Below are 12,818 nucleotides of genomic sequence, written 5' to 3'. Positions count from 1 at the left end.
TTCAATAATAGTCATGGTAAAAGTAGCACAACATAGCAGTAGTAGCAGTAATTAAGTAGGGTTGGGAATCAGTTTCGCCATGCTGCTTACTAGGTGTTTGAGGGGATAGTCTGCCATATTTGTTGGCACCTGTTGTTTGTCTACATAAGCAGAGAATAATGAGACAAGCATTGTCCAAGTTGGAAATGTTCATGAGTTGTGTGAGGGACCAAGCAGTAACGCACGAGGAGTCACAGGTAGATTGAAAAAAGGAAGGGCTTTATTTACCCCAACAATTTCAAAAATAACTGTTTACAAACCAAAGTGAGGATAAAGTGCCGGGCCCATCAAATAGGTCAGCTAAACAGAATGTCAATTTTAATACATCAAACTCAACATACAACTGACATAACAAAGAAGAAACAAAGGGGACATATAGACTGCATTACATAACCCTTATTTGATAGCTCCTCGACTCCTCAGTCCTCAGCTAAACCGGAAGTTGTTCTGTCTCTCCTTGGTGAAGGCTGTCTCAAAGCTCTTATTTTTGCCCCGAGGAGCAAGCATCGAGGAGTTATGTGTGAGGATACACGAGAGTAGCCTTCCCGGAAGCTGTGCAGCTGAAGGAGTTGCTAATTCAACCCATACAGCTGACAAATTCATGTGTCGCAGAGGAAAAGGCGCCTCATCCCTTTAAAACACCTTTGCTCGTTGCCTCTCTCCTCCCATGATTTCCTTGCATCTCTCCCGTGCCTCCTTGGTAGGAGGGTCTAAGACGCGAGGAAGGGAGGCAAGTGTAGGACTCAAGGAGGCAATTTAAGGGTTATGAGATGCAACCCATTTACTGCTTGATCAGACCAGTTCTGACACACAGGGGAAACTAACAATAAAACATTACAAATTAAACTACAAATAACAATCAAAACAAAACAAAACACTTATTCCAAAAAAAATGGTAACTTAGTTAACTTAACATTAAGCAAAAAGTACTCTAAAGAAAGAATGAAGCTCCCTCACGACATGGCCAGTAATGGTAGGGTCCAATTAGGCCACCTGCCCTATAAAGCAGCTCTTGCTCCAGCGCCATTTTGCCCAGCAGACTGCATGGATCCTTCTCACAGTGTGGAACCTCTGACACTGGTAAGCCTAAAAGAACTAAATGTTACGAGATAGGAACAGACAATACAGAAGTAACTAAATGTTCAAGCTACAAAAGATACTTGTAATGTTAACTAAATAAATAAATGTATGTGAAGCTGTGTGTCCTGCAAATCATTTGTAATTAGTAAATGTTTGAAAAAAAGCATGCATGTGTCTGAGAAATTGTTTGAACCAATCTTAAGAAAAACGAAGAAAAAAGAAAAAGTGCGAGTGCTCGACTTTTTAAGATGGCTGTGTTGCTGCGGCTATGGCCATCACGGGTTGTAATGTCTATGAAAGTGTCCAGCTGATGCCTTTCACCTTCTTTCACTCCTTTATTTTACTTCAGTCAGTTAAAAATAGACTTTTACATGAATGAGACAGACTGTATTCATAAACACGGTAAATGTAATTCAGCTTTATCTTGGTGGGTAAGAAGGCAACTTTTCCTCCACTTAAATTGTATCATTGTTTAAGTGCAGCTAATAACAGACCACAGGCTCGGTGCAGTTAACTAGCTGCCAACAAGTTTGGCTTAGCTGTGATTTTACATAACACTTTCCCAAGATGTAGCAATGGTAATAAAAGTAGTAAAGTAGTGGTAGCAATACTAACTGATGATGTAGTGGTGACTATGCTGCAATAGCTGCAGTAGTTCTCACAGTGACAGTAGTTAAGTTTCCCAGTCTTTAAAAGCTTCTGTATGCTCATTTTCAGTCTGACACATACACATACAGTGTGTGTCATTACAGTTAATGCAGTAGTTGAAATGTACAGTTGTAACACTTAACAATATCACATAGAGGCAGTGGGATTCTTTCCTGCACCTATTCTTTTTATCATGGGCACTCACAATGACTCAAATTAAAAGTCCCATTAATCCGACAGTGTAATCCCTCCATAGCATGGAGCAGCCTATTCAGCCTGAGTGTGGATTAGAGAACACTGAGACCCTGTGTTGGTGGTCACTGGGGTAAAACACCTCATAAAGATAGTGTGTGTGTGTGTGCTTGTGTGTGTGTCTTGCTGTGCTGGTGGTCAGTTTTGTGAGCGCAGAAAGCTTGTGTATATGTGTGTTGGGGGGGGGGGGGTATGTTGTACATGTGGATAATGTGCTTCTTTTCTTTCTTTGTGGTTACCTGGTGAAGGGGAAAATCCCTGTGAGGTGGTCTTCTCGCAATGTGGAATACGTAGACGGGGGGGCCTGTAACAGAGGAAACAGTGAATTAATAAAAATAAGCCCCCCTGAGTCGAACACTATTTCAGGTCAGAGGGCTCACAAACGGGATGGAGGGGAGAGTTTTAATGGATAGAGCAAAAGGAGGGACCAAAGACAATAAGCCACCATTTACAAGTGTTCTAACCATAGAAATAGAATGAGTAGAACGGACAATGAAGTGTTTGTTGTGTTCATTTGACTAGTTCAAGAGAAAATGGCAATTGTTAATTGTTATGGTAACAACACACATCAGTGGGGTCGTAAAGTGTGCCACACTCACTAGTTTGAGAACTACGCTTTGGCCTCCCGTCCACACTTTGCCAGCGTTTTCCTTTTAAAAAAAATCTGCAATCCTCAATTCCCCTTGACAAAGCGTACAAAATCCACCTCTCCAAGCTTCGTACTACTCCACTGCTCGTTTGTTGCAAAACCTCACCTCAGTGAGTCCGCGACTTGTCGCAAATCGGTTTACATGGACGTTTATGCGGAAGTTAGCCTGCTACAATGGTCACAGTTATTTGCAATGGCATTGGTATTGTAATGGGAATGTCCGTTCTACTCTCATTCTATTTCTATGGTCCTTACCTACCAGAGGTTTACACATGTGCTCTGAATTTAGTAGTAATGTAGAAGCTTAATGCATGCTCACCATATTTCATGTTATCGTTGACTTTGTCAACTTATTTCACATTTTGTGATTTTGGGGTCATCGCCCAAAATTAGCTTCTCTACTCTAACTCCAAATCAGCCTTATTTCAATTTACAAGACATCTTTTTGTCAGTCACCCTCCCTCCTCCCCCTCTCTCCAGCAACTCATTATGTAGGTCTCACTATGTCCTTTTATTTGTACGTACAGTATCTATTAAATCCTAATTCCAACTCCTGCAGTGAAAAAAGAGAGCAAATGCACCTCGGCAATCGCATCTCATTCCCTGAGATCATTCGTTAAACGCAAATTGGAACTGTTGGGCAACAAAACGCAGATGGGGAACTGAAACAGTAATAAAGATAAACATTTGTATCCCTCTGCTGCTGTATGGGAAAATCTATACAGTACAGCATTCATACAATCATGAAAAGGTATTGGTCAGAGATGCACTGCTGCACAGCTCACACGGGAGCTTGGGATGAATGTATTCATCATGCACTGTTGTTGTATCCCAAATGGGGAGAGTCTTAACAGGTGGCCCTACACATAAAAACGTTTATCTTCATTTGATGTGTGTGTGTGTGTGTGTGTGTGTGTGTGTGTGTGTGTGTTTTGAGTCTGCATCTAAGATGTACATTATGTATATATTCATGGCTTACTTTTATAGCCATGGAAACGAGGTGGTAGACTACAGTAGCAAACAAGCAGATGATATTCCATTTCATCACCACCATGAGCTTATAGCACAGTAAAGCTGAGTGTTGATATTCTGCCAAGTCAACATACACATACTCATTAGTTCTAGTGGTCTGGTGCTTGTTTGTTTTTTTGTCAGCAGATAACGGGTACAAAGCAGATGTTATTCAACTCCAAATGGTAAAAGTAAATTCATTTCATGTTCTTTTCATTTAATTGGACTATCTTCATTTTATCATACTAACATCTGTTCCAAATGTTATATTTATGTCAGCAACACTAACCTTTGTTTTGGAAATGTAACTATTTGCTGCACCTCTGAGATGCATTGCTTGTGGAGTGGCACCAATCTCTTTCCTTAGATCAGCACTTGTGGTGAACCTTGTGTCATTTTCTACTGCAGCCATTCATCCATTTCTTGCAGGCCGGCTGGAATGTTTCCCCTGTCCACCAGACCAAACTACTTTCAGAAAATCTTGCTGTATTAATGCAGGATACATGTACCATGGTCATGCTGTAAAAAGCACGGGTGGGCATGCACAAAGTGTCAGGTACAGTGCAGAACAAAAATCTCCTAATCCTCTCTTTGCTATTCATTATTATTTCACAGGGCAGCCGTCCCAAATACATAAGGCCCCTACCCTGCTCAGCCCAGTCTGCCAAGCTCCAACTCTGGTTTGATGTTCCTCCAAAATCCAACAGGGTATGATTATTTCATTCCTTTTTTTAACATAACACATCAATTATTCAACCTTTGCTCGACCAGATTTGATTTTTTTGATTTAACAAAAATGACTGCGTGTGCAATGAGTGTGTGTTCACCCATCTAAGAGGAGACTGAATATAAAATGTTGCGCAAAGATAATGCCTCATGCCTTCGATGATTGATGGATGGTGAAGGTGTGGAGTAGATGAAATGCAAGTACTCTGGATTAAATGATGACTGCATTAGCATAGGATGGCAAATGTTCATTTCACTCTACAATAAATTGCCTCCCATCCTCAAGGTGAACTGTCCGCACAATTGGTGTAACTGTGACAGTGTGCGTACATGTGTCTGTGTATGTGCTAGGTTCTTTTCTTAAAGTAATTCTGCTGGATTTTTAGGCAGTTCAGAGTGCAGTAGTAGCACTGCATCAAGCATTAGACAATATTTCATTATTATGCATTGATACCTCCAGGTTTTGCAATGCAGTTAAGTCATTTCAAATACCCATTGGGTAGCAATAGTAAACTTTTGCTCTGTAAATGAGATGAAGTCCTAAAACTTAGTCCCTAAAGCATTTCATTGTTAAATTAATTAGCTTGCGATGCACAAGCCTCTCATTAATTTATACCTTTACAAAAATGATTCCTTTATCCTTTGGCCTCATTTTTTCTTATCACTCCCCCTTTCCCACTCTATCTGTCTCTCTCCCCTGCCATTCCTCTCCTCTCCTTGCATCCTCATCTCTGCTAATGAGCCCACTTAAATCTTTGCCAAAACACAAACAGCAAGAGAAAAAGAAATAGGTACAGTGCTTACTAGAAGCTCTGTTTGTTAAAGGATTCATCATGTGAGCTGTTTTCAATAAATAATAAATGCAAACGCTGACTTTTGTCTGCAGACGAGACTTCGGCACATGAATTATGCATTGTTATTCCTGGATAGGGCAATACAGGGACAGAGTGGCAGTGTGTGTATAAGTGCGTGTGGTAGATCCCTGGTACACACAGGGAATACAGTTTGTGAGGCTTACAATCACGGCACTTATGTGGACACAACACACTGTGATTACAACTCTTAAAACATTGATTTGTGTGTAAATACATATGCGGTCCAAGCTCCTGGTGGCTCATTTTGACTTTGTGTTCAAAGTTGACTCAAAAGGATCACAAACTGCAACGTTTAATTATTAGTCGTAGTTTATCTTAATATGCTAATCATGTCTCTTGATTGGTCAGATGATGAAGAGCTGGACGTGTATGTGTGAGTTTTCACTTGTATGTGTGAGGTGGCCCTACCAGCCCATTTGTGTTTTACAGATTTTTTTCCCCATTTGATCTCTACTCTCTTCCTTTCTCTCCTTTTTTTCCCTCCTGTTTCCTACTCTGTAATCATTACAACAAAGGAAGCTGCGTTCCCGCTAGACAGTGGAAATATTCCACTAGAAATGCTAAAATATGTTTTTTTTTTTCTTTTCTTTTCGGCTTCTCATCTGTTGTCACTGGGGAAAATGAGTGGAAAAAACTTGATTGAAAATCAGGAGAAAAAAAAAAAGAGAATAATTACAAAGAGGAGAAAGGCACCCATCCACCCGCGACAGCAATCATCAGTGATCTCTGCTGTCATTTCATTCCACAGTAAATAATTCATCAAAAGAAACAACGGGGAAACAAATATGCAAATAAATACGGAAAAAGGGCAGTAACATCGGCCTACTGCCACATGGGAAGAATAGTAGTGGATTATTATCATGGCAGGTTATGACTGTGATGAATCTGAATTCCTCTTGTTTCATCTACCTTGACAGGACTGAAGTCACACATGCACAGGGAAAAAAAAAACTGGAGGGATTTGAGGGTTTGATTGAGGAGGGATGGATTAAGGACAAGAGGAATGGAGGGATTGAAGGAGGGGGAAGGAGAGGCAGGGAAGAGGGGTAGTCGACATTGGAGGGAAGAAGAAAGAGATTTGGGAGGGGAAGGGAGAAAAGGAGGGAGGGAAGCTTTTGAGGGTGTATTCGACAGTACTGTGAAAGGTAGCCATCAAGAGCTTTGATGAAAAGCGCAGGCCTTCTAAAGCTTAGGAGTGACAGCATATGATTTGGTCAAAGCATGAACCTTTTCAAAGGTAGACATTGTTACGCCCTATTCATCACTCTCAGGTTCAATGTAACTTTTGGGCTGAGCTCCGGCAAAATTCCGAATTGGTTTGACTGCATGTGGTATTGTCCCTGTGACTTGTGGACAGTAGGCTGACTGGAAATGTAGACATCCTGAAATGAAAGGTAATTAAACATAGTGTTTCAACAAAGTGTCCTAAATCAGCAGCTATGCAGAAAGCCACATTGTTATTTAGGAAGTGACAGAACATGTGTAATTCTGAATGCTTAAAAGAAAACCTTTTATCATTTCCCTTGGTTCTTTAATGACAGCCATACAAAAGTGCTTAGTAAGAGTTCAAGAGCTATGCACGGGATCATTAGTGAGTGTGTTTGAGTTATGTGGTCCAAAAACTTGTCTGTTAAGACATTCAGCCGTCCCGACTTCTTCCAAAAACACCTTTCACTTCTATTTTAAGCAAGAAAAAACACTGAAATTTACATTTTACACATTATGAAATCATCTTTTTCCATCCCTCATTCTTCAAACACACCCTAATGCATGGTATATGACTTTCCTGCATTTGGTAACACCTTAACACATGGCCACTGCTGTGCGTATAGCCACCTAGTTTTCTTGGAGTGGTGCTCGAGGCTTATTAGCAGTTTGGCTCGGTAACAGCAATATGGACAGGCTTTCTGAGCCAACAGTCGTTTAAACTGAGGCTTGAGGTTTACGGTCCCAGGTCAGTGGTAACGGGTAGCCTCTCAGATGATACCAGCGTGTCATTTTCACACACTCATACACAAATACATTATGTTGAAAATAGCATGCAATTTAACACCTACGCATATAGACTGACAAACACACTCACATGATACTGCTCTTTACATGTAATGCATGTAAAAAGTATGCATGTGCACAAAATTGAACACATGCCTGTGAGGCCCTTGTCTGATAATAGTGTCTAGTTCCCTCTCTATCATAGTCGCTCGCACACGCACAGATAATAGGGTCTAATTTAGGCCCTCAAATCTGTAGAGTTCTCCAGAGGACTAGACCTCATCAGGAATATATTGGTGACCTACATACTACAGTAGGAACACACACACGCGCCAGCATAACTGCAAATGCTTCTATACTGGAACACAGGCATCTACAGTACTTACAGGCACATGCATGCATGCATGCAGGCATAGGAACATGACTGTACTCCCTGGGTATAACTAAGTCTACGCAATCAGATACACACACACACACACACACACAGACAGACAGACAGGCTTGTAAAATTGTCTATATGCTTTATACGTGTCTGTGGCCACCCACTCCACAAAATATACAGTACAGACATACTGTACGCACACTCCCACATCTTCTTTGAGAGGTCAAAAATGTCCTTTAGCCGCCGTGAAAAATAAACGGAAAAATCATATTCATAATTTATATTGAAAGTTTTGCAATGGTGGATGGAAAGGTTGTACACAATATTCAGCTGGTGAAGAATAATGAAATTATAGCCTGGTGTTTTATGTAGACTGATCTTAGGGGTAAATTTAAGCAAGAAAGATAAATTGAGCAATCTGTCATAAAATGTAATGTCTCTTTATTGTAAGAAATTAAATAACACAAGATGCCCACTCCTGACATGATCACACTTAAACATCTCCAAGAGTTCATCTGCTTTAATTTTAGTGTATTTGATGGCTCACAAACTGACTCTTTCTAAGCTATATTTTGGATTCTATTCTAGGGAAAACATGCCTGAATGCTATTTTTGGTTGATTTCCACTTTAAGTTGTGATATGATACAGTAACTGTGCCATGTGTCTGGTGCGAAGGACTGGAATCACTATATCTATGCTCTATTATGCATTTTGTTGGCACCAGACAGACCTCCAGTCATCATTCATCATTCATGGGCATCGTCTGTCAGCTTCACAGTCTACTAAATGGCCGAGAGGACCTGACAGAGAGTGAGAGAGAGAAAATCTCCACTAAACATACCAGAAGGCCTGACTCATCACGACTGCAAACAGCTAGACAGAGTACCGTATTGGTCTGAATAGAAGACGACCCTGATTATAAGACGCCCCCTCCCCCCCCCCTCTTTTTTGAAAAAATACTTTTTGAAGACCAGATCTTGTTTTTATAAGGAAAATAATTTTATTTGAAAATAATTCTAATAAAAACACATTGAATAACACAAGGTAGGCTGCTGTTTTTAACATCTTTTAAATAAAATATTTTCAATATCTTTTTAGATGAAAGTGTCACATTTAAATTAACGGTAAATATTTCCAAGGCCTTCAGCTGAATGACTGCTCTGGTAATGGGCATCCCATCATTCCGTTTTTCAGTCACGTAATCACACACTCTCCTGTCAATCTCTTGGAAGCGGCCGCTTGAGGACCACAGTAAGACCAGCTGTTTGTAACATTAAAATAAAATGGATTATGGATCATTTAATTTCTATAGTTTTTATTTTATTTATTTTTTTACTTTTTTTATTAAAGTGCCCATATTATGAACATTTTTTCTGGGATTTGGGGTGTTATTTTGTGTCTCTGGTGCTTCCACACGCATACAAACTTTGAAAAAAAAACATCCATGCTGTTTAGAGTGAGATCCGGTTTCTGAATGTGTCCTGCCTTCAGTCTCCGGGTGAGCTGTTCAAAATCTGCACAGCTTTCTACGTCACTAGCCGAGACGAGGGGCCTAGGGGGCTAACCGTTAGCATGCTAGCTCGTTCTCAATGGCAAAACACTGCTACAACACACAAATTCACCCTAATCTACAAAATAAATTGTATAGAACTACTTACATGTCCCTGTTCTGCAGGTATTCCACACAAAGTTGGAAGTGCGCCCTCATTTAGAAGTCTTCCAGCTAATTCTGCCTTGTACAGGCCGAAGTTGGATAAACGGCTAGCTAGCTCATAGCTTAATCCTTACCTAGCTACTGCGCATGTGCGACTGACAACAAAGATGTTAACTAAAGTTGCGAGGTCTCACTCTGTAGCTAAAACAGAGACCTGAACACAGTGTGAAAAGAGGAGCTGCAGAAATGTGCAGTACAACAAAAATATGGTGTTTTTTAGAAAATTAAACCATGTAAACCTATTCTGATACAATCTCAAATTACAATTATGAAACTGAAAATGAGCATAATATGGGCACTTTAATAGCTGACTTTAGCAGATGACTTCTCTATTGGCTGTTGAAACAGGTGACGTCACTTACATTCTAAAACCAGCCTCTGCGACTTGAACAGCTGAGTCGCAGCGTGACCATCAGCTGGCTTGAGTCCAGCTGAGACTTTGTTCGAGACGATTGCTGTGTCTCTCCATCTTTTAGGCCCTGGCACTAGTTAGCTGTGAGGGACGGTAACTCACTTCAGTTAGGAGGGCAACACGTGTTTTACTCGTTTCGTGATGTTGGCGACATCTGTTGTTGTAGGTGTTTTAACATAAAAATGTCTAGACCCCAAATATAAGACAACCCCACTTTTTCAGATGTATTTCCAGGGGGAAAAAAAAGTCTTATATTCAGACCAATATGGTAAGTCATAAGACACTGACCAAGTGAGAGATAAAGAGACAGATGTGAGATGGCATGACAGAGAGAATATAAAGGAGATGATTATTAGTACTTTGATCATAATATCTTTTAATGACCTAGTGTCAAGATTAGAGCCAAACTATATTCTGTGGCAGGTTAAAGAGGTTTAGAGCCCCTGTTGAAATATATCTGTCCAAGAGTGGAGACATATGCAGACCTTTATGAGTGACTGTCTGCTCAACACCATGTTTATATATGGCCAAAAGAACCTGACTCACACACAGTAGTGGTGGCTATGTATAAAGGAGAAGGAACTGAGGTTGGCCCACAAATGATGCAGAAATAGGCATTTGAACCAGCATGGAAACACATTAACTATTTTCACGTTTATGGGTGATGACTCGACTCAATGGTGAAGAAGATCTGACTCATACATAGTGGTGTCCTTACTTATGGTAATAGTCGTGCACCGCTTTTTGAGCTGGTGTTGGACCTCGACTGATGGAGCACTCACTCAGTGCAAATACAATTAAAGCAGACACACTGTCCCATCCATAGTATCTTAACAATAAGTGCTAGTAGATTGTTTGGATATTTGTCTGTCAAAGACCAACTAAAGACGACGTGGGGATTGCATGAGTGTGACAAAGAAATTATTTGATGTTTATTGACAGACATTAACCCTTTTATCGAACTTATCACATGTGCAGTGTCCTCCATAAATGCTTCACAAACTTCTGTTTCCTGGTTCAAGTGAATCTGGGGCCCGTTTCAGGAAGGAGGTTTAACAAACTCTGAGTCTAACCCTGAACTCTGAGTTGATTTACCCTGAGATGGGAAACAAGTTTTCGGTTCCAGAACAGCTGATTTGAGTTGGTTCAATCAACTCAGAGAGTAGGTTCACTCAGAGTTTAGCGTGTGCACCACCACTATAAAAAGGCAGGATGAACGGAGCCATGATACTACGATTCACCATGGTAACAACCATAAACAAACTGGTCGGCGGAAATACTACTATATAGAAATACTATATACAGAAAATTGCTGCAAGAGTAAATGTGTAAGTTCCAATATAGTGTATTAATATCATATTTAATCATAAGTATAATATTACTGGTGAACAGTGTTGCCACAGTTACTTTGAAAAAGTAACTGTTACTTTACAGATTACTTGATTTTAAAAGTAACTAAATTAGATTACAGATTACTTGATTTTAAAAGTAACTAAGTTAGATTACTTTATTAGTTACATTCAGCAGCTGCTGACAACACCCCCACAGCCTCAACATAAAAATGACAACTGGTTTACTGTGAGGCAGCTCGGCATTGCCAGTAGTAGGGATCTTGTTTATTATGGCACGAAACAAAGGCGAGTCAACCGTGTTTAAGGGCAGCATTTCTTCTACAACATACTGCCCGACCAACTTCTTCAACTCTCCCCCACTTACTGGTTTTGCACCGAAGTCCAGCTTTTGTTGTTTAGGTGGTGGGGGACCTCCTGCTCTCTGCTTCGCACCACCTGGTGGGACTTGCTCTGTAAGTTTGACTGCAGTGCTGCGACTCCAAATGTTTCTTCAAATTTGACGTAGTGTTTTTGTAGCTAGATAGCACTTTGTCGCCACCAGCACAGAGTGTACAACGAACCTTAATATTGCCATCTTTAGCTGACACAAGCTCAAAATAGTGACTGTATTTCCAGCTAGAAAACGCGCATCTCTCTCCTCCCTCCATTGTTGTTTACGTTTGTGTCGCTGCGTGGTACACGTGACCTGTCCACATGCTGAAAACGTGACCTGTCCACGTGCTGAAAACGTGACTTGTCGTCGCATATGTGACTTCACTCCCTGAGATGCAAGAAGAAAGTAAAAACAATATATATTTTTACTAAGGAAAATGACAAAAATAGTAACGCACAGTGACTTGGATAAGTAACTTTAATCTGATTACTGGTTTGGAAATAGTAACGCGTTAGATTACTCGTTACTGAAAAAAGTGGTCAGATTAGAGTAACACGTTACCCGGCATCACTGCTGGTGAAATAGTGTTAAACCTATAATCTATTTCGTTTAGGTGCAATCCTGTGGGCAAAAAAAGTCCTAGGCCTACTAATCCCATTCTGAGGCTGCAGCACCATCATTAACAGAATTATAATTCATAATTTTTTTATTTCAAAGAGTTTACATCATTCACCTGCAATACTGTGGAACTCCTTTTTAATGGCTCTTACTGGTTTGTGTCCAGGGAACACTACAAAAACGTTTACAAAACATTTCAGAGCTGTTCTTGTTCAATTTGTGTTCATCTGTTCTATGCACCACCTGACGTTACCTGGCACGTATTGTGGATTGTATTCTGTATTATAAATGGTGCTAAAAAACAATAAAAAATTGATCCCAAAAAAAAAAAACACGTGGGCGAGTCACATTCTTCTGACGGCGCTTTGCTATACAGCTTTACTAAAATGCACCACATCACCAATGTTGTAAAGAAAACTGCCGTTTGCAAAAAACGTCATGTGACACAAAGAATCTGCTGGGATGTAAGAGCATGTCCACCATGGGTGACGTTAGTGATATGAGGACAGATAAGGTTATGTAAGTTACATAACTGATAGACTGGGAAGAAAAACGATACCGCTCAAATAGGAAGGCTCGTATCTGGAAATGAAAATGCATCCATAGTCGGGGCCTCAATATCATCTCCCGACGTATGTTTAACTCCCTGCGAAGTAATACAGCTTCTTCATCAACGGGATCATCGACAAAAGGA

The 12,818-nt window shown here is 40.3% G+C and overlaps 2 long non-coding RNA genes across 3 annotated transcripts in view; one reads left to right on the top strand and one right to left on the bottom strand.

Annotated features, from left to right (window-relative positions):
- Positions 1 to 237: 237 nt before the first annotated feature.
- The window catches only part of LOC116049216, a 95,399-nt gene continuing 82,818 nt past the window's right edge, over positions 238 to 12,818 (bottom strand). The window contains exons 4-6 of one of the 2 annotated variants that reach the window (XR_004104835.2): positions 6,532 to 6,662; positions 2,259 to 2,323; positions 238 to 1,134 (exon numbers count right to left, since the gene is read on the bottom strand). This is a non-coding gene — a long non-coding RNA (uncharacterized LOC116049216). The remainder of the gene's footprint in view (positions 1,135 to 2,258; positions 2,324 to 6,531; positions 6,663 to 12,818) is intronic. The other variant, XR_004898590.1, reaches the window with a different exon arrangement.
- LOC118496128 overlaps positions 1,066 to 12,818 on the top strand; it is a 44,797-nt gene continuing 33,044 nt past the window's right edge. Inside the window, exons 1-2 of the long non-coding RNA XR_004898591.1 lie at positions 1,066 to 1,119; positions 4,295 to 4,387. This is a non-coding gene — a long non-coding RNA (uncharacterized LOC118496128). The remainder of the gene's footprint in view (positions 1,120 to 4,294; positions 4,388 to 12,818) is intronic.

Source organism: Sander lucioperca, chromosome 10, assembly GCF_008315115.2.
Source record: "Sander lucioperca isolate FBNREF2018 chromosome 10, SLUC_FBN_1.2, whole genome shotgun sequence".
NCBI classification, from domain to species: Eukaryota; Metazoa; Chordata; class Actinopteri; order Perciformes; family Percidae; genus Sander; species Sander lucioperca.
The sequence above is the reverse complement of the archived record's forward strand: the minus strand, read 5'-3'. Positions and strand labels throughout refer to the sequence as shown.